Raw genomic sequence first — 20,614 nt, forward strand, 5'->3', positions numbered from 1 at the left:
CAGCAAGCTTCAGCTGCACCACTCTGCTACAAACCACCCCAGATGGGACTCGAACCCACAATCCCTGGCTTAGGAGGCCAGTGCCTTATCCATTAGGCCACTGGGGCAGGACACGGAAAGTGAGAGGCAGCTGGAGAGTTAGTGACCTGTGCCAAAAATTCTCCTTCACAATGAGGCATCCCTGTGAACGAGGCATTTATTCTGGGTTAATTGAGTTGTCTTCACACATGCAAGCAATAATTCGCACTTAATAGAAAGTGGTTTCCATACTTCACCCTCTGAGTTATGGGCCAAGTGAACCAACGTTTATACCCATGTCATTTTAAAATGATTGGCAACTAATAAAATGGAGAGTGCGGCAGCAGAGTGGCGCAGCGGAAGCGTGCTGGGCCCATAACCCAGAGGTCGATGGATCGAAACCATCCTCTGCTAAGAGAGCTTTTGCGTATTTGCATGCATGAAAACAAATCCTTTATGATTTTCGTAGTTCGTCAGTAAAAAACAAAGTAATCTTGAACTCGCAAATACAGCATCAAGGTTTAGAAAAGAAGTCAAAACAGCCCATCTACAGAACTGCGTTTGTGTGTTAACTCAGATTAAGTGCCTCCTTCACCTGCCCTAGGTGGCTAGGGTCGCCTCATTGTGAAGCAGTATTGCGACAAGTCACTAACTCTCCAGTCTCACAATAACTTGCTTGTCCTTCTGCGGTGGCCTAATGGATTATGCACTGACCATCTAAGCCACGGCTTTGAGGGCAACTGATGGCAGTCAACAGCAGATTGGCGCAGCGGAAGCGTGCTGGGCCCATAACCCAGATGTCGATGGATCGAAACCATCCTTAGCTACAATGTTTTGAATTACACATATAGATGGAACATGCAAGACGTTTCGCTCAATAGGCAAAAGAATTGAAATGTCCAGGGGTTACCAAGGACTCTTAGCTCCTTTTTCATAGATGAGAATGGGTAAAACAAGGATAAAACAGCAGCAGCTTTCATAAGGCAACCACGTAGGAAGTGTACCTTTAAATAAACTGTCTTAGCAGAAGATGGTTTTGAATCCATCAACCTCTAAATTTTGGCCCCAGCAAGCTTCAGCTGCACCACTCTGCTACAAACCACCCCAGATGGGACTCGAACCCACAATCCCTGGCTTAGGAGGCCAGTGCCTTATCCATTAGGCCACTGGGGCAGGACACGGAAAGTGAGAGGCAGCTGGAGAGTTAGTGACCTGTGCCAAAAATTCTCCTTCACAATGAGGCATCCCTGTGATCGAGGCATTTATTCTGGGTTAATTGAGTTGTCCTCACACATGCAAGCAATAATTCGCAATTAATAGAAAGTGGTTTCCATACTTCACCCTCTGAGTTATGGGCCAATTGAACCAACGTTTATACCCACGTCATTTTAAAATGATCAGCGACTGAGCAAAAGCAGACTCCGCCAGCAGAGTGGCGCAGCGGAAGCGTGCTGGGCCCATAACCCAGAGGTCGATGGATCGAAACCATCCTCTGCTAAAATAGGCAAAAGAATTGAAATGTCCAGGGGTTGACCAAGGTCTCTTAGCTCCTTTTTCATAGATGAGAATGGGTAAAATAAGGATAAAACAGCAGCAGTTTTCATAACGCAACCACGTAGGAAGTGTACCTTTAAATAAACTGTATTAGCAGTAGATGGTTTCAATCCATCAACCTCTGGATTTTGGGGCCACTGGGGCAGGACATTAAAAGATTGATATGAATACTGAATCATGTTTACTTCATCTTTACCCTCCCAAAATACTGCTGCCGCCGACCAAAAATAGTGTGATAAACACACAGAATGTCTGTGTTTCTGAAAGTGAAAGAGCGAAGTGATAAAACACAAGAGTAATAGAGTGAACTGCATTGACGGCCAGCAAAATTGCTTTTCTCAGGAAGAAGCATATAATTTAACCTGCAGAGAGTCTCCTGGTGCCTTCAATGGGCATGTCTAGGCTTGATATATGGACTCGAAACATGGGGAAAAAAATTGGTACTTGCTGACTTCTTAACAACTGACACAAATCAGCAGCATGATTTAACAGTGCACATGTGCGGTACTTTTGACATGTTTTACAATTCATTAGACGCAGCCGTTGATTAGCATTTGTTGTTAAAGAGTAGGCTTGCAGAGATTTTCCATTAGTATTTTAGTGTACTTGCAGCTATCCAGAATAAATAGTATGAAAACAATGAAGATTGCTCTGATAAAACGAAGCATTTCCTAGATCTGCATGATCATTTTGTGAGCAGCAGATAAAAGAGAAAAGATGAACCCAGATGAAGGTCCTGCTGAAAGATAGAAGTGATGTATAGGGGGTTTAATGAGGCGCCAGAGCAAACGTCAGCAGATTTATTCTGCTCTTCCACATGCTGATTGTGCTGTAATGCCTTAGGAAGGAGTGTGTGCAAAAGCAGCCCTTACTCCTGACCAATGTTAAAGAAATACATCATTCCCAAATGAAAATGACCAAATTATTTACTTACTCTCAAGTTATCATTGCTGTATATGACTGTTTGTCTGTCAGACGAATACAGATGGAGTAGTTTTAAGTTTTATCCTTGCCCAGCAGGCAGACAAGGTCATAAAATGTTAATATAACGTTAGATTTAGGTCGTGATGAAAACCTTTCACATCCAATAATGACGTCAATGATGTTGATATTTGGTTATTTTTAGGTTGTGTTGGTAAGCGACCAAAATCCAATGTCGAGCCAACATAAGCCAACGTCATATTGACGCCAAATACTGACATTTAATCATCAGGCAGGCAAAATCCAACATCTGATAGACATCATAGTGGTAACGTCCACACAACATCAAGCTGTAACATTAAACGTTGATATTTGGTTGTTCTAAGGTTGTGTTGGAAAGTGACCAAAATATTTGTCCGATGTTGTACTGACATCAATCTAATATTGGTTCTGACTTCAACTCGATTTCCACCCAAACTGCAATGTCCCATGAAGTTAGTTTACAATGTCAATCTGATGTCTTGTTGGCGTCCTGTGCTTGCTGGGTGCTCTTCCATGCTGTTTAATGGTGTAGGATAGTGGCTTTTATGTTTGCACTTTCAACAATCCATCATCAAACTAACCCATACACCACCAGGGGGCAGTGATAGGAATAATGGCATTATAGATACACACATGGTTCAATTTCTTTTCAATAACTTCAGGAAAGTTGAGAACCGGGGGTGTTTGTAGTTTTAGTAAATGTAAGCTACCATGGGTCGGGCTTCTGGCAGCGGCAGCAATCGAATACTATATGAAAGATGATGACCGGGGGAATTTTGTTGGAGACTGTACTGTAAAAAGATGAGGACAAGGGAGTGCAGTGGGGGGCTGGGGGTGGAATTATGAGAGTTTTCTGGGAGAAATAACAAAACGGGAGATTATGGTTTGGTATGGGTTATGGTATGGGCTTGTTTTTCAGTGGTTGGGCTTGGCACCCTAGTTCCATACCAATTTATTTTGAACATTTTGTTCCCAACTTTGGGTGAACAATGTGGGGCTGGTTATTCCAGCATGACTCTGTATCAGGGCACAAAGCAAAGTCTATAAAGATATGGATGAGTGAGTCCCACTGTCCTAGATTGTTTAGCTCATACCATAATTAAACACACCGGATGGTCTTACTAGGGTTACTTGTAAAATTCAGATGGCTGTATTGAGGCAGGGTGGAGTCAAAGTTTTCAGGAAAGAGTATAGACATACCTTGTGTATAGGAAGTGGACTAGCCTGACCTTAATTCGACTGAACAACTTTGTGATGAATTATAGCTTGAGACACTCTCCCAGACCTTGTGGAAAGCCTCCGCAGAAGAGTTGAAGCTACTATACCTGCAAAGAGTGGCCCAACTCCATTTTAAACCCTACAGACAAATGCTGTCATGTCATTTAAGTTCATGAACGTGAAAAGGCAGATGTCCTAACACTTTTGGCAATATAATGTAAATACACACTACAAAAGACTTAACTGATAAATTCTATTAATGATCTATTACTATTTTAGTGAACAGCACTGGAATACTAATATATGAATTATATGATATTGTAGATTTAAGTAATTTTAGTGCCTTAACATGTACGTATGTAAACATGTAACCATTTGGTACAATTGTGAAAACAGTTTACAATTGTAAAACCTGTTACTTTTGAATTTGAATTGACCTTAAAGTTAAGGTTAGTGATAGTTTTAATGGTATGGGCAGGTTTAAGGGCTGGATAGTTGAGGTTAGTGGCAAATTGGTTGGTGTGGATTGCTAGGAAAGGTTAAATGGGTTAACTTTATGACACTTTTAGTAGTATGGCTGGAATGATGTTACGGGTAGATTTTAAGGAATTGGTTTGTTTAATGGTTGGTAAAAGTTAGGAAAACTTTAGTGGGTATAGGTTTAATGATGAATTAGAGATGTTTTTAAATATATTTAATGTAAACATATGTACACATCGTGTAATATATGCATTTATTTCTTCAGATTAGTTCCTGATTTATCAGGAGTTGCACATTAGAATAAACAGCCTATATTTATTTAAATGGCTGTGAAATGGCCACTAGATGTCCCTCTAAAGTCATGCAAATTCTCATCAGATGAGTCAGGCTTCTGAAAGACCTCCCAAAACTATGAATCAGAATTCACCTACTAATTCTGTGTTCATATTCATAGAAAGCCTTATGAGGTGTATTCACTGCCACACCAATCACTCTGAGCACATCACTGCAGTAGTGATAGGACCCAGCATACAAGTTTGAGTTTAATAGCCTTCTAAAGGTAGACAGCTTAGCTAAAACAAGGCTAAACTTGGGTTGTCTGTGAAAATCTAATAGACATCTAAGAATAGCCTAAAACTAGACTAGCTGTCAAACAGACAGATTAGACAGACTTTATATGTGTAGTCTTTCATTTCTGTTTATTTGATGACTAGTTTTGGCCTATTCTTAGACGTCTATTAGACTTTCACTGACGGCCCAAATTTAGCCTTGTTTTCCCTGCTGATAAATCCAGCTTAAACCAGCCTAGACTGGTTTAAGCTGATTGACCAGCCTGGTTTTAGAGGGGTTTTGGCCATTTCCATGCTGCTTTCCACCCATTTCCAGACTGGTCTTAGCTGGTCAGGCTGGAAAATGACCAACTAAATCCAGCTAAAACCAGCTTGACCAGCCTGGTTTAAGCTGGACATAGCTGGTTTTGGCTGGGCTCCCAGCCTGGCTAGGTGGTCAAGCTGGTTTTAGCTGGTCATTTTCCAGCCTGACCAGCTAAGACCAGGCTGGAAATGGCTGGAAACCAGCCTGGAAATGGCCAAAACCCCTCTAAAACCAGGCTGGTCGACCAGCTAAAACCAGCCAACCAGCCTAGGCTGGTTTAAGCTGGATTTTTCAGTATGGTTAGCCAAGGTTACTATGTTTAGACATCTATTAGACATCTTTTAAAAACATAAAATGCTCGCTGGGTAGCAGCAGTCAGTTGATTTAACAATAACTAGCTATTTTTATATGCTTACAAGCATAACCTTTGTATTACCTTAGCTATGTTGTCAATGTGACTATGTTGTAGCTCAGCACATTTGAGTTATTTAGAAGTTTCTAACCTATCGCAGTAGGCTTGAGGTCACAATATTTGTTCATCCAGGACACATCTGCAGGAGTTTCAGAAATACAGTCAGAAATGTAGGTGTGCGGCCTTCAGCCCGTGTGTCACTGTTCAATGCATGGGTTTTTAGAGAAGCTTGGTTGGTAAGAGTTTTCTCATGGCTTGTGAACTGTGCACTCAATGACATGTTTCACTTTCAGCAATCTTCCAGGAGGAGATTGATGTGAGAAACACAATTGGACGACACAGCATGGAAAATAAATGTGTTGGCCCGTGTGTTGGAGACAGTGAACATGGGGTTAAATGGAGAAGCATGATAGAAATCAGAAGAGACACTGATGAGCAGATAATAGCCGTCTGTGTGAACTGGCTTTAAGTGCAGTCCTGACTGTGGTGACATGAACCAGGTGTGTGTGATTTCAACCTGATGAGGTAAGGATTTTAGTAGTTGTGTTTGGTAACGAAGGTGTTGCACAGTGCTGATTTTGAACAGACTTGCGAAGCAATGCCTTTAAATGATCTATAACAACACAGAGAGTGAAGCTGCGGTCACACTAGAGTTTGAGCTTGCGAAATTCTGTCGTGCGGCGCTGCGAAAAAGGGCGGGATTAAACAAGATGATTAGACATTAAAAAACGCGAGCGATTGGTCAATATTTTACATTTCTGTCCAGAGAGGTCCTGTTTTGATCATCGGTTGGTCTCACGCAGTCAAGTGATGCGATTTCGCAGTTCAGAGTTCACCAAGCTTCAACTTTGCACTGCAGCTACCTGCAAAACGTGACGCATGACCCTGCGTTTCCGGTCTGACGCATTACTTATTTTATTATATTTAAATATTTAAAATGTGAACTTATGCATTAACTTGAGCAGCTGTGTTTTCCATGTTAACTGTCTCTGTTTCGCTGACGCAGTGGTGTTACTTTTTTAAATATATGCTCATATTTGCTATAACTGTGCATGAGCACATTAAGTTCAGCTGGAGAACGAAACTATGATCTCTTTTTTCAGATGTTGCCATGGTGACTCATAATATCTGCGCTCCATTGATAATGCCTTTTTATAGTTGTGGTGTGCGCACTTAACTCTGAGTTAGTCTACTCAAAGTTGATTGACTCAACTCAGATTGTTCTTCTTTAGCTCTCGGCGAAGGCGGTCGCACTTTTTCCCTCTCCGTCCCATATCTCTCCTCGCTTGCTCCTCTTGTCTTTGTCTTATTCTATCTCTGAGACTCTCCGTGCCCTGCTATCCAAACAAATAAGGAATTATGGATTTGATCAACTGGTCTCTGAATGCGATTGACACCATCTTCTCGACGAGAAGTTTGGGCTCGGGAGAGCCCACCTGTCCTGCGGGGACGTTTGCAGCTGGATACGTGATGGACGGGTGGGAGAAGTGGCGCGTCCTGTGCCTGGCTGCTCTGTCTCTGGAGGATATTGAAGACATTTACCTATTCGGAACTTTGATAACAGGGTTTCTGCTGATGGGCTTATGTGGGGCCCTGGCGTATCGACGAATGATGAAAGCGGTCAGTGCTGCTCAAAACCCCACCAGGCTGGCCGGCTTGATTGAAGCGCTGATGGGCAGGCTTGCTAATAATCAGACTGCAATATTAGATCGCAAACTGGAAAACATCGGGGTGAAGTTAGCAGCTTTGCAACAAAATTTGGCCAGATCTGGAGACGAGTGATGGACATTAAATATCTGTGAAATTGGCAGGTATTGACCTAAAGTTGAAGTATCTTTCTACTCTTTCGGCTTCCCTGTGTTTTCTTTTCTCCTGCCAGACGGCCTCGGCTGGAGGAAAACAACTTCTCCCGGATAGCAAGATAAGGAGACGCTCTGAAATTCCTGCTCCCCGTCAAGGACACCTGTTGGACTATACAGGCTTACGCACACACACACACAGATACACAGCACGACACTTCCTGGCCCCAATCCAACGCCTTCGTATGCTTTCACCCACTGGAGAGGGTGGGCGGGTCTGCGACCAGCGCCTCCATGGCTGCAGGACCTGATGGCTGCCCGCCCTTACCGGACTATTTCCACACCCCCTGTTCCCATCCCCTGTGGCAATGTTATGTCTTGTCGGTGTGTTTTTGTGCTAGATTGCTGGGGCTTTTTCTTATCCCTGATCTCACATTGCTCTAACTTAAGAGCAAGGTGAGAGGGACTTTTTTTTTGCCTCTTTTTCCTGACTGTATTTTATTTCCTGTTCCACCTCCTGTGACCTGTCTTCCCTGGAGTTGTGATGTCTGTGCACGGTCGGGGGGTTCCATTTACCTGCATTTCGTTGCCTTGTACTTGTACATGTGTGATGACAATAAATTGAATCTAATCTAATCTAATCTAATTAGCTGTTCTGAAAGTTTTTAATCTCTCTGTAAATCAACTCAGAGTTCAAGTTTAAACTCAGAGTTGGTTAAACCTCCTTACTGAAACAGGCCCAGGATCTGACACCTATATGCATTTCTGGAGATCGCAAATTATGTATCCAGAAGTAGGTATGGCTGCATTTTGTCTTTAAAGCAAACGCTACCAGCTGACCACTTAATTCCCGCTGTTACCAGTTTGTCCAGTTAGCTATGTTGACCACAAAGATGGGATTCGAGTCCGGTGAAGAATCGTTCCAGAAAGCAGGTTAGACAAAAAATAAAATAAACAACAGGGTGAGAATGTAGTAAAATCTAAAAACGTGGTAAAAATCAGGCGAGGGCTTTTCTTTCTCTGGATTGCTTTTGAAAATTGTCAGTTTGGGAAGTGGGTGGGCGGGTTTAGGAAACGAGGAGGGTGGGTCAGATGATGGGTCAGTCAGTCAACAGCGGCCTCTGGTCGATTTGTACGAGAAGAGAAGGCGCGAATTGTACTAGTGAGAGAAATTTGAGATCCGAAAAAGTGTACACAGCGCCCTCTGGTGGATTCTACAAAGAATACTGCAAAAAAACGTGTCTCCTGTATTTTGCGATCTTCAGAAATGTATATAGTGGAACATTTTTAGAATGACCCTTGGCTGATTTATTCAATAACTCTCACCTACCTTGCACATAAAATCAATATGCTGCAACTAATGAATTTGCTGTGTCACTAATCTAATGTAATCATTTCAGGGGTCTCAATCCAATGGAAAAGAAATTGTAAGACTGGTGGCATGGTGCATGTTGTTGTATCTTTATGTATCCTCTGTCAGTAATAAATACAATATGGTAATACTAATAGTTTAATGAAATTTATCAGATTTTTGGAAATCACCGTACGACCAACCCATCCCCCCACACACAGACACTTTGGAAATATCTGCTCCACAACACATGATCTCTAGAGTGACGGTTCACACAGGGTTTTACAATTTTGGGATGTGAGCATGCATCAATAAACATGCTAACAGTCAGGTAATGTATTTCTGAGGAAGTGTGTGCCAACCAGTAAAGTCACCCTATTTATAAAGCACTCTATGTTGTACAGAATGTTTCAAAGCATAAACAGGAAAACAACGATCAGTGTTGCGCACATCCTTTAATATGAAACCTGGAGATAATATTTTACCCAAATATAGGTCTTAGCATTTTTAGCGCATTTTTTTTTAATCACCGCTCACCAAACATGTCTTTTATAAACTGGAATGAACATCCAGCATAATAAAGCATTACCACAGTCACATGTAACACGTTTTGGAGAAAATTAAACACATTATTGAATTTTATAACATGTTCCTTTGAGTCTGCTGTGAAATAAGCTACAAGTAGTGAAATTGCAGCTCATTTTGCTACAAAATCTCACCCCCAGGCGTGTTTTTTCAAGTCACTGTGCTGTTTAATAAATCCAAGGCAAAGAAATTTGTATTTATAGCAGCTCTTGTGGATGTGTCCAAGTGATGCTAAACAAACCCAGAGCAATGGATTTCCATTGCTCATGTCCATTATGAAAACAACCACAATTTGGCTATAGAACAATACAGCTGAACTGGATTCACACCTGGCGAACATTAAGCAGTCACCACTATTGGTTTCAGCTCAACTCATGTATTGAATATGTAGTGGTTGTATCTGAAATGCTCCCTATACTCTTAAATAGCTCACTTTTTTGAAGGATCAGCCATTTATAGTGGTGTCCAAAACCAAAGTGGACTTTCTAAAGTGTACTCAATCAGTCCTATAATAACGAGTCTACAACTGAAGTATACTCAATGGCTAGAGAATACCCATTATGCTATGATGGCCATATTCATGGGCGGATTTAGGGTTTTGGTGGCCCTAAGCAATTCCAGCCATGGGGCCCAAAAGTCCTAAAATGCACCCTTTCTTCTTTTAATTCATTTTTTATTTATTTAGCTGTTTTTTATACCACTCAAACTTCTTTTCTACATTTTATCTTAATGCAATCTCTACATTTTAAATGAAGAAATTTGACTGCTCCATGATTGGAGACAAATTTGTGCAGATGTAATAATATTTTATTTTATAATATTATTGTTGCATAACATTACATTATTATGTTAATATTAAATTTTATCTATATTACATAATATTTAATTGCTTTAAAATTTTATTTGTTTGACTCTCACCATACAAATATGATAGAAAACAACATTATATATAGTTTATAGGTATAATTTATACCTCTAGATATTTATTGGGGGCCCCCAGATTTCCATGGGCCCTAAGCGGCCGCTTACCTCGCTTATTGTTAAATTCGCCCCTGGCCATATTTCAGCTTGCAAAAAAAGAGAATATTTTCGAGGTGGGGGGATTGCCTAAAACTTGAATACATAAATTAATTGTCATGAGTCAGGTCTGATCTCACTAATTTCCTCATTTTCAGTATTGTTCTCGCCTCTCAGCTGTTGATCCTTGCTATTTGCAGTCATTGCTATGGCACCTGCCTTCACTCGTAGCTGATTAGCATCTCTATTTCTACCTCTGTGTTCTCTGTTTCAGTGTCAGATTATTATACTCTTTTTGTAGTATGTAACGTTGTCTGTCTCCACTTATGTTACTCTCTTTGTAGTTTGTCCTGTCTAGTTTGTCCTGTCTTACGTGAATCAGTATATGTCCACTTACCTCTACTCTGCTTTGCCTATCGATCTCCAGCTCTCAAGTGTCTAATCAGGACTTCATCCCCAGCCGGGGTTGTCAGCGTTTGTCAGTTCTCCTCTTCTACCCTCTCACCGACCAGCCAACACAATCTCACGGCAATTCGTAACTTTTTGATTTAGTGGTTAATTTGTACGAATTCGTACGATCTAATTCGTACAATTTAGTACGATTTGCTCATCCGCCAATGACGGTTGGGTTTAGGGGTGGGGTTAGGTGCCACGCCTCCTTTTTAAAATCGTACAATTTCGTACGACTGAACTCGTAGGAATTCGTACGAATTAGCCACTAAACTGTTAAAACGTAAAATACTTACGTTTTCTCGTGAGATCAGGCTGGACCAGCCTTGCAGGCTCCCTTAGAGCTCACCCGAGCCTTCGTAAGCCATACCAGTGCTGCGCACAAGATGAAACCCAGCGTGCGTCAGCCTGCCTTTGCTTGACTTTGTGCCTAATAAATTGTCCTTATTTTGCCCGCACCTCTGGTGTATCGTCTGGTTCGTTACATTAATAACATCCTTTGCTTTATATTTCATTTATTCATTTTGGCTTCCATATAAGAGCCAGACATGGACCACATCTGGGCCTAGTGTCAGCCAAGTTAATAAACCATAACTCGGCCTAAACTGGGCCAGATATGGTCCATGTTTGGCCATTGTCTGGAAGCCAGATTTGGTGTGTCACGACTGCAAAGAAATTGATAAACCCGTGAAGCATTGTGTTTTAGGCACATCAATAATGGTAATGGTTAGTAATGGTTAATTAATAATAATATAATTTGTAAAACAATAATTTGGTTAATAAAATATCACTGGTACAACCCTTCCTACTCCCCAAGAACTGTACTGATCCAGAGCAAGCAAAAGGGCTGCCAAAATCACTCTGGACCCCTCACACCCAGCACACTGCCTCTTTGAACTTTTACCTTTTGGTCGACGCTACAGAGCACTGCGCACCAGAACAGCCCGACACAGAAACAGTTTCTTCCCTCAGGCAATCCATCTCATGAACACTTGATGATAATAATTGTGGAACCAACATCACTACTGCTATACACTTTTATACACATATACACTTATTTAACAACACACTTTACATGCCAATTTGCACATAACAGCTGCACATATAACGTTGTATATAGTAATAAACATGTACATACACTTGTCAATCTGTATATTTGCACTCACTACTTACTTCTATTGTTTTAATATATTTATTATCTGTTTTTTTGTCCTGTTTCTGTAATCCTGTTGCACTGTAGAAGCTCTGTCACCAAAACAAATTCCTTGTATGTGTGAACATACCTGGCAATAAAGCTCTTTCTGATTCTGATAATCTATGTAGGTTAAATTCTGTTATTTTGCAACATGCCTAGATGAATAAATCTTGATTGATTCCTGGATTAAAATAAAGGCATTAGATGATGCAAACAGGAAGATGGAAATTACTTTTTGCATTAAAGTATTTCTTTACTCAAAATAATCAAATAATAAATGTGGATCAAGATAGGCCAAACACGTGGACCACATATCAATTTTGAACATCTGGGCCAAATACTACATTTGACATCTGGCCCATGTCTTGCATGCCCCCTTAAAGATGGTGCCACATTTGCCAAACCTGGGCCATGTTTGGTCCACATGCTGTATGCTAGTGCAGGACGAATACCTGCTGTGTCAGATTTATGCCAAATCTGGGTCAGAATTGTTAGCTACACTGTTGCGTCATGACAGTTGCCTCCTGTTGCTACAAAATATGCTAATGCACCCAAAGTCAAATTTAACCTCCAAAGCTACATACGTGTGTATATATATATATATATATATATATATATATATATATATATATATATATATATATATATATATATATATATATAATACATATTAAATGTGTGATTAAAGGGTGAGTAATCCATGGGCTAATTTATATTTTTTTGTAAACTAACTCTTAATAGAAGGGCTTTCTTCAGGTAGTGTACAAATTCTTACAACAAAAAGCCGATAGCCTTATGAATTAGACAGCATTTTCTAAATACTCCAAGATGGGGTTTACAATCTCGTTCCATAAGAGACAAAAAGTTTCAACTCTAAATAAACACACCTGATCAAACTTTTTGAGTCCTTCAGGCTGGTTTGAAACCTACAGGTAAATGTATTGGAGCATGGTTGGAACTAAACTCGGCCCTCCAGGAATTGACTTTGACACACCTGCTCTGAGAAATGAAAGGTACAATAGATCTCACTGGGGTGGAACCTTTTCAAAAGGTACACTTGTATTTAAAGGCACACTATGTTATTTTCACCACCACTAAGGTGCATATTAACAACTAACAAAGACACAGTTCGTTGAAGTCATGACTGAATGTGGAATCATGGGAGTTGGGGTCTTCAGTTAACCTACATGATCTAAAGCAGGGGTTTTCAAAGTTTTATGACACATGCCCCCCCCCAATTTCAGTTTGTCCAATTTCACTCGCGCCCCTCCCCAGACACCCCTCCCTCGAGCCAAAGTTATAATGCATGTGCAAACATCATTCACATATTACTTGCTGTGTTTAAAGTGCGTAGCATTATTGCATTCAACATAAATATACAGCTTACCTGATTCAGTGTGATGGCTAAGCCTGTTTCTGTGAGGACAACATGCTAATCTGTGGTTGGATTCCTGACACGACTAAGCGTAAATCATCTTTCACTGATTTACGGAGTTTGCAGAGCCCTGACGGTGTGGTTAAGTCGAACATTCAGTATGTTTACATGGGCAACAATACTTTAATATGATTAAGACAATACTCTGATTAAGCGTCTACCATGTAAACAGCGATTTTTGATTACCCTAATCCGACTAAAGTCATAATTGAACTAAACAAAAATGGAATTAATATGTGGAGTATGCAAATATTAGTGGCATTCATTCACCGTCATTCATTTTAAAAAGCACCCGCTCCATTTTAGTTGTATATGTTTTACTCGAACGCATTTACTCTACTGGTGCCTGATAGTTAGATGTGGAGCTTACTTTAATCAGATTTACTCTAGTGAACACATAAAAATCGTCATCATAATTTACTCAAGTGCACCGGGGTTCAATCATTTCTTCTTGAGTAGAAATTGATAACATGTCAGCAACGATTCATAACATCAATGCATTATCACGTTATTTCACCAATACTTAAATGGATTTTTTTTAAATGGCTCCATCTGCCTCCATGACATGGATGAAATCTGTTATTAAGTTATGGAGCAGTACCTTTTACCTGTATTATATGTCATCATTGGACTACCATGACCAACCCAGGCTCATTCTAAAAACATACCTCCATATATATTTCTGGAGAGTTCCAAATACGTTCCAGGAGCTGTTTTTTTTTTTTTTGCAGTTTTTGTTGTCGCGATTTGCCAGAGGCCGCTGTGTATGATTTTTGAGATCAAATTTCTCTCGCAAGTGCCATTCGTGCCTTCTGTTCTCGTGGAAATCCACCAGAGGCCACTGTTGACTGACTGACTGAATGACTGACTGATCAACTGACCCACCCTCCTCCTTCCCTAAACCAAACGAATAGTATTGATTGACCTGCCCATTCACTTCCCTAAACCAAACCAACAATCTTCAAAAGCAATCCAGAAAAAGAAAAGCCCTCACCAGGGGCCTCATGTATCAACACTGCGTATGCACAAAAACTTTGCGGACGCCAGATTTCATGCTCACGTTTGGATTTATTAATTTCCATTGGCGACTCCTAGAGGCAATTATGTTAAACTGCACACTACAAAGTATATTTGAGCCATGCACTGACGGATCATCCACATGTCTAGCATGTGTATAGGGTTTCCATACCATGCAGTTGACCAGCCAAACATTAAAGTGCAATTTGCAGCGATCGCCGGTTTTCCCAATGTAATCGGAGCAATCGACTGCACGCGGATTGCTATAAAAGATGGCATCTGAAGACTAATTTGCATACGTGAATCAGAAACATTTCCATTCAATAAATGTGCAAATAATATGTGATGCTCAAATGCGCTAAACAAATATTGTAGCAAGGTGGCCTTGGTCAACCCATGATTCATTCATCCTCACAAACAGCATGGTTGGGATGGGGCTCCAAGGTGGCAGGTACTTGGTCAGTTGTAGAGCGGGCGATTGGGCAGCTGAAATGCCGTTGGTGCTGCCTTGATAAAAGTGGAGGGGTGCTGCTATACCGCCCTAACAAAGTGTTCCACTAATACATCTGTGTCTCCCACAGACACGGATACTACACCAGACAGTTAAGTGTCACCCACAATTGAGGCAGCTCTCTCCTGAAAGGGTGTTAGTTCAGCATCCCTTGTTCTCCCGCCTGTTCGGTCCACTCTTTGACGGTGCGCCGATGTTCTCCTCTTAACCTGCACCTTTACATCAGACCATTTCTTTTTTAATTAGTTCACAGTGCGATGTTCAGACCCCACTGCGTTAACTGCGTCAGCTAAACTCTCCCACTCTATTTTTTATCTTTTGTTATTAATAGCACTGTTTTTCTCCGGTCTACCTCTGAAAAGAGCACCTCCAATTCACATTCTGTAAAGTTTCTCTTTTTGCTTGCTTTTGCCATTGCTTTTTTGTTTGGTTTTGCCAAAGTGGAGTCATTACCATATTTATTAGGGGGAGGAGGCAGGGAGGGGTTTTTGCGCTCATGCACGTGCACTCAGTTTCACGTTAATTGTACAAAGTATAAGTATGAAGTATAAAATAGATGTACAAAGAGAATATGAGTGGGATTCCGCGTACGCAGTGTTTCATACATCAGAATTTTTTACTGCGTACGCACATTTGTTTTAGTACGAATTTAACGCAAGTCTTTGTACATTAGGCCCCTGATTTTTTTTTTTTACCAGGTTTTCAGATTTTACCACATTCCCACCCTGCTATTTCCTTGTTTAGTTTTTGTTTTGCTTCTGTTTTTGTCTTACCTGCTTTATGGAACCGTTCCTCACCAGACTTGATTTCAGTCATTGCGGTCAACTCCTCTCTTATGTCCGACAACACACATGGTGAGCTAACTGGACAAACTGGTAACAGCGGGAAAGCCATCCATACAGAGTTAAGCAGTCAGCTGATAAGTGCGAAAAGGAATGGCGTCACACCACCCCGTAGCATTTATATTAAAAATGAAATGCAGACATACGTAGCTCTGGCTACATAATTCGTGATCTCCAGAAACGTATATAGGGCTACGTTTTTAGAATGAGCCTGTGTTGACCATGACAGAATTCAGCAAAACATATAACAACATTTTAAAACTATAAACTACTAATGTTTTTTGGATATTTGATGCGTAATGTGCCTTTAACGTGTCCATATTAGCAACAAAAATGTACCTCTTGAAGAGGCAACACCCAGCTATTTCTGAGTCTACAAAGCACATTTAAATAGAAGTATAAATAGGACACTTCAGATAATGCTGCAGATAATTTCTCGATAATTTCTAGGAACAGTGCAGATAATTTCTAGTAATGCCAGTTTCAAACTGATACGTTTGTCTTGTGTGTAGGCTGTGCCCATGTGTGTGCATGCTCAGATGTGGTTCTGCCAAACTCACTGTATGAGTCATTGTTTATAAGCGTGTAATTGTTCTTTGGAATGCTGTCGGTTATATTTACAGTAGCTTAGAAGAGTTTAAACATGCCATGAACACTCAATTCAGGAGAAAACGGTGCCGTTCTCACAACCTAATTGACTTCAGTCTAATTCAAGACAGATTAAATGGAACTGACCTTAAAGAAAAGTTTTATGGCTCATTTGGCTAGATTCAAACCTGACACTCAATAAAAGGCTGGTAATAACACATAATTAAACCATACTTCATAGAAACCTTTGCACGTGTGTGTGTGTGTAGGCTCATTCTCATGCATCATTTGTGCTTAAAATAAGCTGTCTTCTTCAACCCAGGCTCATTTTAAAAAACGTACCCCTATATACATTTCTGGAGAGCATCTAATACGTCCCAGGAGGTAAGTTTTTTGCAGTTTTTGTTTTCGCGAGGCCGCTGTGTACGCTTTTTCAGATCTCAAATTTCTCTCGCGAGTGCCATTCATGCCTGTTGTTCTCACGTAAATCCACCAGAGGCTGTCTGTTTGCTTTTTCAAATGTCAAATTTCTCTCGCGAGAGCCATTCACACCTGCTGTTCTCATGTAAGTCCACCAGAGGCCGCTGTGTACGCTTTTTCAGTCCTCAAATTTGTCTCGCGAGAGCCATTCATGCCTGCTGTTCTCATGTAAGTCCACCAGAGGCCGCTGTGTACGCTTTTTCAGGTCTCAAATTTCTCTCGCGAGTGCCATTCATGCCTGTTGTTCTCACGTAAATCCACCAGAGGCTGTCTGTTTGCTTTTTCAAATCTCAAATTTCTCTCGCGAGAGCCATTCACGCCTGCTGTTCTCATGTAAGTCCACCAGAGGCCGCTGTGTATGCTTTTTCAGATCTCAAATTTCTCTCGCGAGTGCCATTCATGCCTGTTGTTCTCACGTAAATCCACCAGAGGCTGTCTGTTTGCTTTTTCAAATCTCAAATTTCTCTTGCGAGAGCCATTCACGCCTGCTGTTCTCACGTAAGTCCACCAGAGGCCGCTGTGTACGCTTTTTCAGATCTCAAATTTCTCTCGCGAGTGCCATTCATGCCTGTTGTTCTCATGTAAATCCACCAGAGGCCACTCTGTTTGCTTTTTCAAATCTCAAATTTCTCTCGCGAGTGCCATTCACGCCTGCTGTTCTCGCGTAAATCCACCAGAGGCCGCTGTCGACTGACTGACCGATCTTACCACATTCTCACCCTGTTATTTACTTGTTTGTTTTATTTTTTGCCTTATGTTTTTGTCCTAACTGTGTTGCGAGTAGTTGTTGTAGTGTGTGTGTGTGTGTGGTTTTCTTTCTCTTGCTCTTTCGCTTTTTCCTGCTCTCTCCTGTACGGTGGCCGGGAAGTGCAAAACAATATTACAAAGTGTGAAACACTTTTACAAATTTACATTTTAGAGAAAAAATTAACACGACGCAAAACCAGTCCCGATACAAATTTACAATGACAGATTCTTTATGGAAAGGGAATGTTCCACACACCAGAAGTGACGCAGGGAAAAGTGTTGTTTTGTGTTGTAGACAGAAAGGACAAACTCTTCAGTACATGATCAGTGCTGCTCCTCTTAGATGTATAACTTACCTTCCTTGTCTCCTATGATCTCCAGCGTTTCCTTGTCTTTTTTCTAGTGCTGTGTCTTCCTGTTTCCTCGTCTGGTTTTCTTCCTGGATTTCGTCATCGGTTCCTGTATCCATAATCATCCTGCAATATGCTACAGTGTAACCTGGTTTCCGTCAGATTATCAACATTACCTGCACAGACCTGCTTATTACTGCCATCCTACACAACAAACTATATTGTCACTTACTTACCTGAGTCCCATCCATTCTGTGGCATACACACACACACACACACACACACACACACACACACAAACACACACATACACACACACACACACAGTTGAAGTCACAAATATTTTTATATTTCCTAAATGATGTTTAACCAACACTGGCTCATTCTACATATATACATTTAAAACTAATGCTAAGGGTTAATCGTAACAATGTATGTATTAAAAAATAATGAATATTAATAACATAACAATAACGTTTGTTAATCTGACAAAAAAAAACAACAACATTATTTGTAATTTTAAATAAATTCTATCGGACATTTAAAGAACAAAACAAATTTTAACGTATTACTCAAAGGCATTCCTAGTAAATGCAGTAAAACCAGAGGGACTAAACATTATGTGTTTTTTTTTTTATTTACACACACACACAGTCACAATCAGACCTGGTTCTCCCCCTAATCTTCACTCATCATCCGGTCTTCTGTCGATTTGTCCTACCTTGTCAGATTGTCTCACATCCCATTCAAAAAGTAGGTAGTACATTCTGATGACGCTATCAGATTTTGCCACCAGTGTAAATTTTAATGTGGAGTAGTGTGATATGAAGCTGTAATATCGCCCTAACCTACCTCTAATCCCTAACCCAAACCTCAGAACCATTCAAATACGGTGTTGTTAACAAAATCTGAATGGTAGGATAAAGTGTCAGGACACCGTCCTCGTCGCTAGACAGAAAGGACAAACCCTTCAGTACACAATCCGTGTTGATCCTCTCAGATATACAACTTACCTTCCTTGTCTCTTTCCTCATTTTCTTAGTGTTGTGTCTTCCTGGTTCCTCGTCTGGTCTTCTTCCTGGATTTCGTCATCTGTTTCTGTAATGGCGATCTATTTCTTCCAGTTCTCCACCATTTCCATAGGGACTTGGCACAAAGGATTGACGCGTAAAACCACAAACTTGCAATGCAACAGTTTACTTTTCGTTTGTCAGGAACAACAAAATCAAAAAACAAAGGGAAGAACTATTTACACTTTACCAAGTTTCAATATAAATATGGTTTCAAAGAACGGTCAAAAGACTGTCTACTATCAAGCCCCTTCCTTCTTTCTAATCTTTTTTCCTGTTGCTTACGCATACATATGACGTATGTCATTATTTAACATATAAAACGTCATGTACATAATATAATATCACAAAATATACACATTAAGTGCTGTATTAAATAGCAATAACTATATATCACAATACAAATAATATTATAGAAAAATATTACAAATATTCTTAGTGTTCTTTATGGCTCTAACAGTTCCTGTATTCATAATCATCCTGCAATATAATACAGTTTAACATGGTTTCCGTCATCAGCTTCATCAACCCGGATTATCAACATTACCTGCATAGACCTGCTTATTACTGCCATCCTTCACAATGAACTATATTGTCACGAACTTACCTGAGTCCCATTCCTTCTGTGACATACACACAATTTTTTTTATATTTCCTAAATGATGTTTAATCAACATAGGCTTATTCTGAAAACGTAGCCCTATATACATTTCTGGAGATCGCGAATTATGTAGCGAGTAGTACGTATGGCTGCATCTTGTCTTTAAAATGAATGCTACAGGGCGGTATAATGCTATTCCTGTTCACGCTTACCAGCTCAGTATGAACAGATTTCCCGCTGTTACCAGTTTCTCCAGTAGCTCGCCATGTATATATATATATATATATGTATATATATATATGTATTTATATATATGTTATATATATGTTATATATATGTTATATATATATGTTTATATATGTGTATATATATATATATATATATATATATATATATATATATATATATATATATATATATATATATATATATGTGTATTTATATATATGTGTATGTATATATATATATATATATATATATATATATATATATATATATATATATATATATATATATATGTATTTATATATATGTGTATGTATATGTATATATATATATATGTATTTATATATATGTTATATATATGTTATATATATGTTATATATATATGTTTATATATGTGTATGTATATATATATATATATATATATATATATGTATTTATATATATATGTGTATGTATATATATATATATATGTATTTATATATATATATATATATATATATATATATATATATATATATATATATATATATATATATATATATATATATATATATTTACACATATCTATACATACATATATACATATACATACATATATACACATACATACATATATACATACATATATACATATACATATATATATACATATACATATATATATATATATATATATATATATATATATATATATATATATATATATATATATATATTATTTTACTTGTTTTAAGGAAAAACTCTCTTTAATTTGGCATATTATTTCTTAAAACATGACAATATGTCTTGCTCATCTATAAAATTCTCTTTATTTTAATAACTTTGTTATATTT

At 39.3% G+C, this 20,614-nt stretch overlaps 2 non-coding genes across 2 annotated transcripts; both read right to left on the reverse strand.

The window, feature by feature from the left end:
- Positions 1-34: 34 nt before the first annotated feature.
- Positions 35-107, reverse strand: trnar-ccu (transfer RNA arginine (anticodon CCU)). Its single transcript has one exon. It is a non-coding gene; the product is annotated as a tRNA-Arg (tRNA).
- A 1,011-nt stretch (positions 108-1,118) lies between these two features.
- On the reverse strand, positions 1,119-1,191 carry trnar-ccu (transfer RNA arginine (anticodon CCU)). The gene has a single exon. It is a non-coding gene; the product is annotated as a tRNA-Arg (tRNA).
- Positions 1,192-20,614: the final 19,423 nt, after the last annotated feature.

This window comes from Danio aesculapii, chromosome 3, assembly GCF_903798145.1.
Source record: "Danio aesculapii chromosome 3, fDanAes4.1, whole genome shotgun sequence".
Classification (NCBI taxonomy): domain Eukaryota; kingdom Metazoa; phylum Chordata; class Actinopteri; order Cypriniformes; family Danionidae; genus Danio; species Danio aesculapii.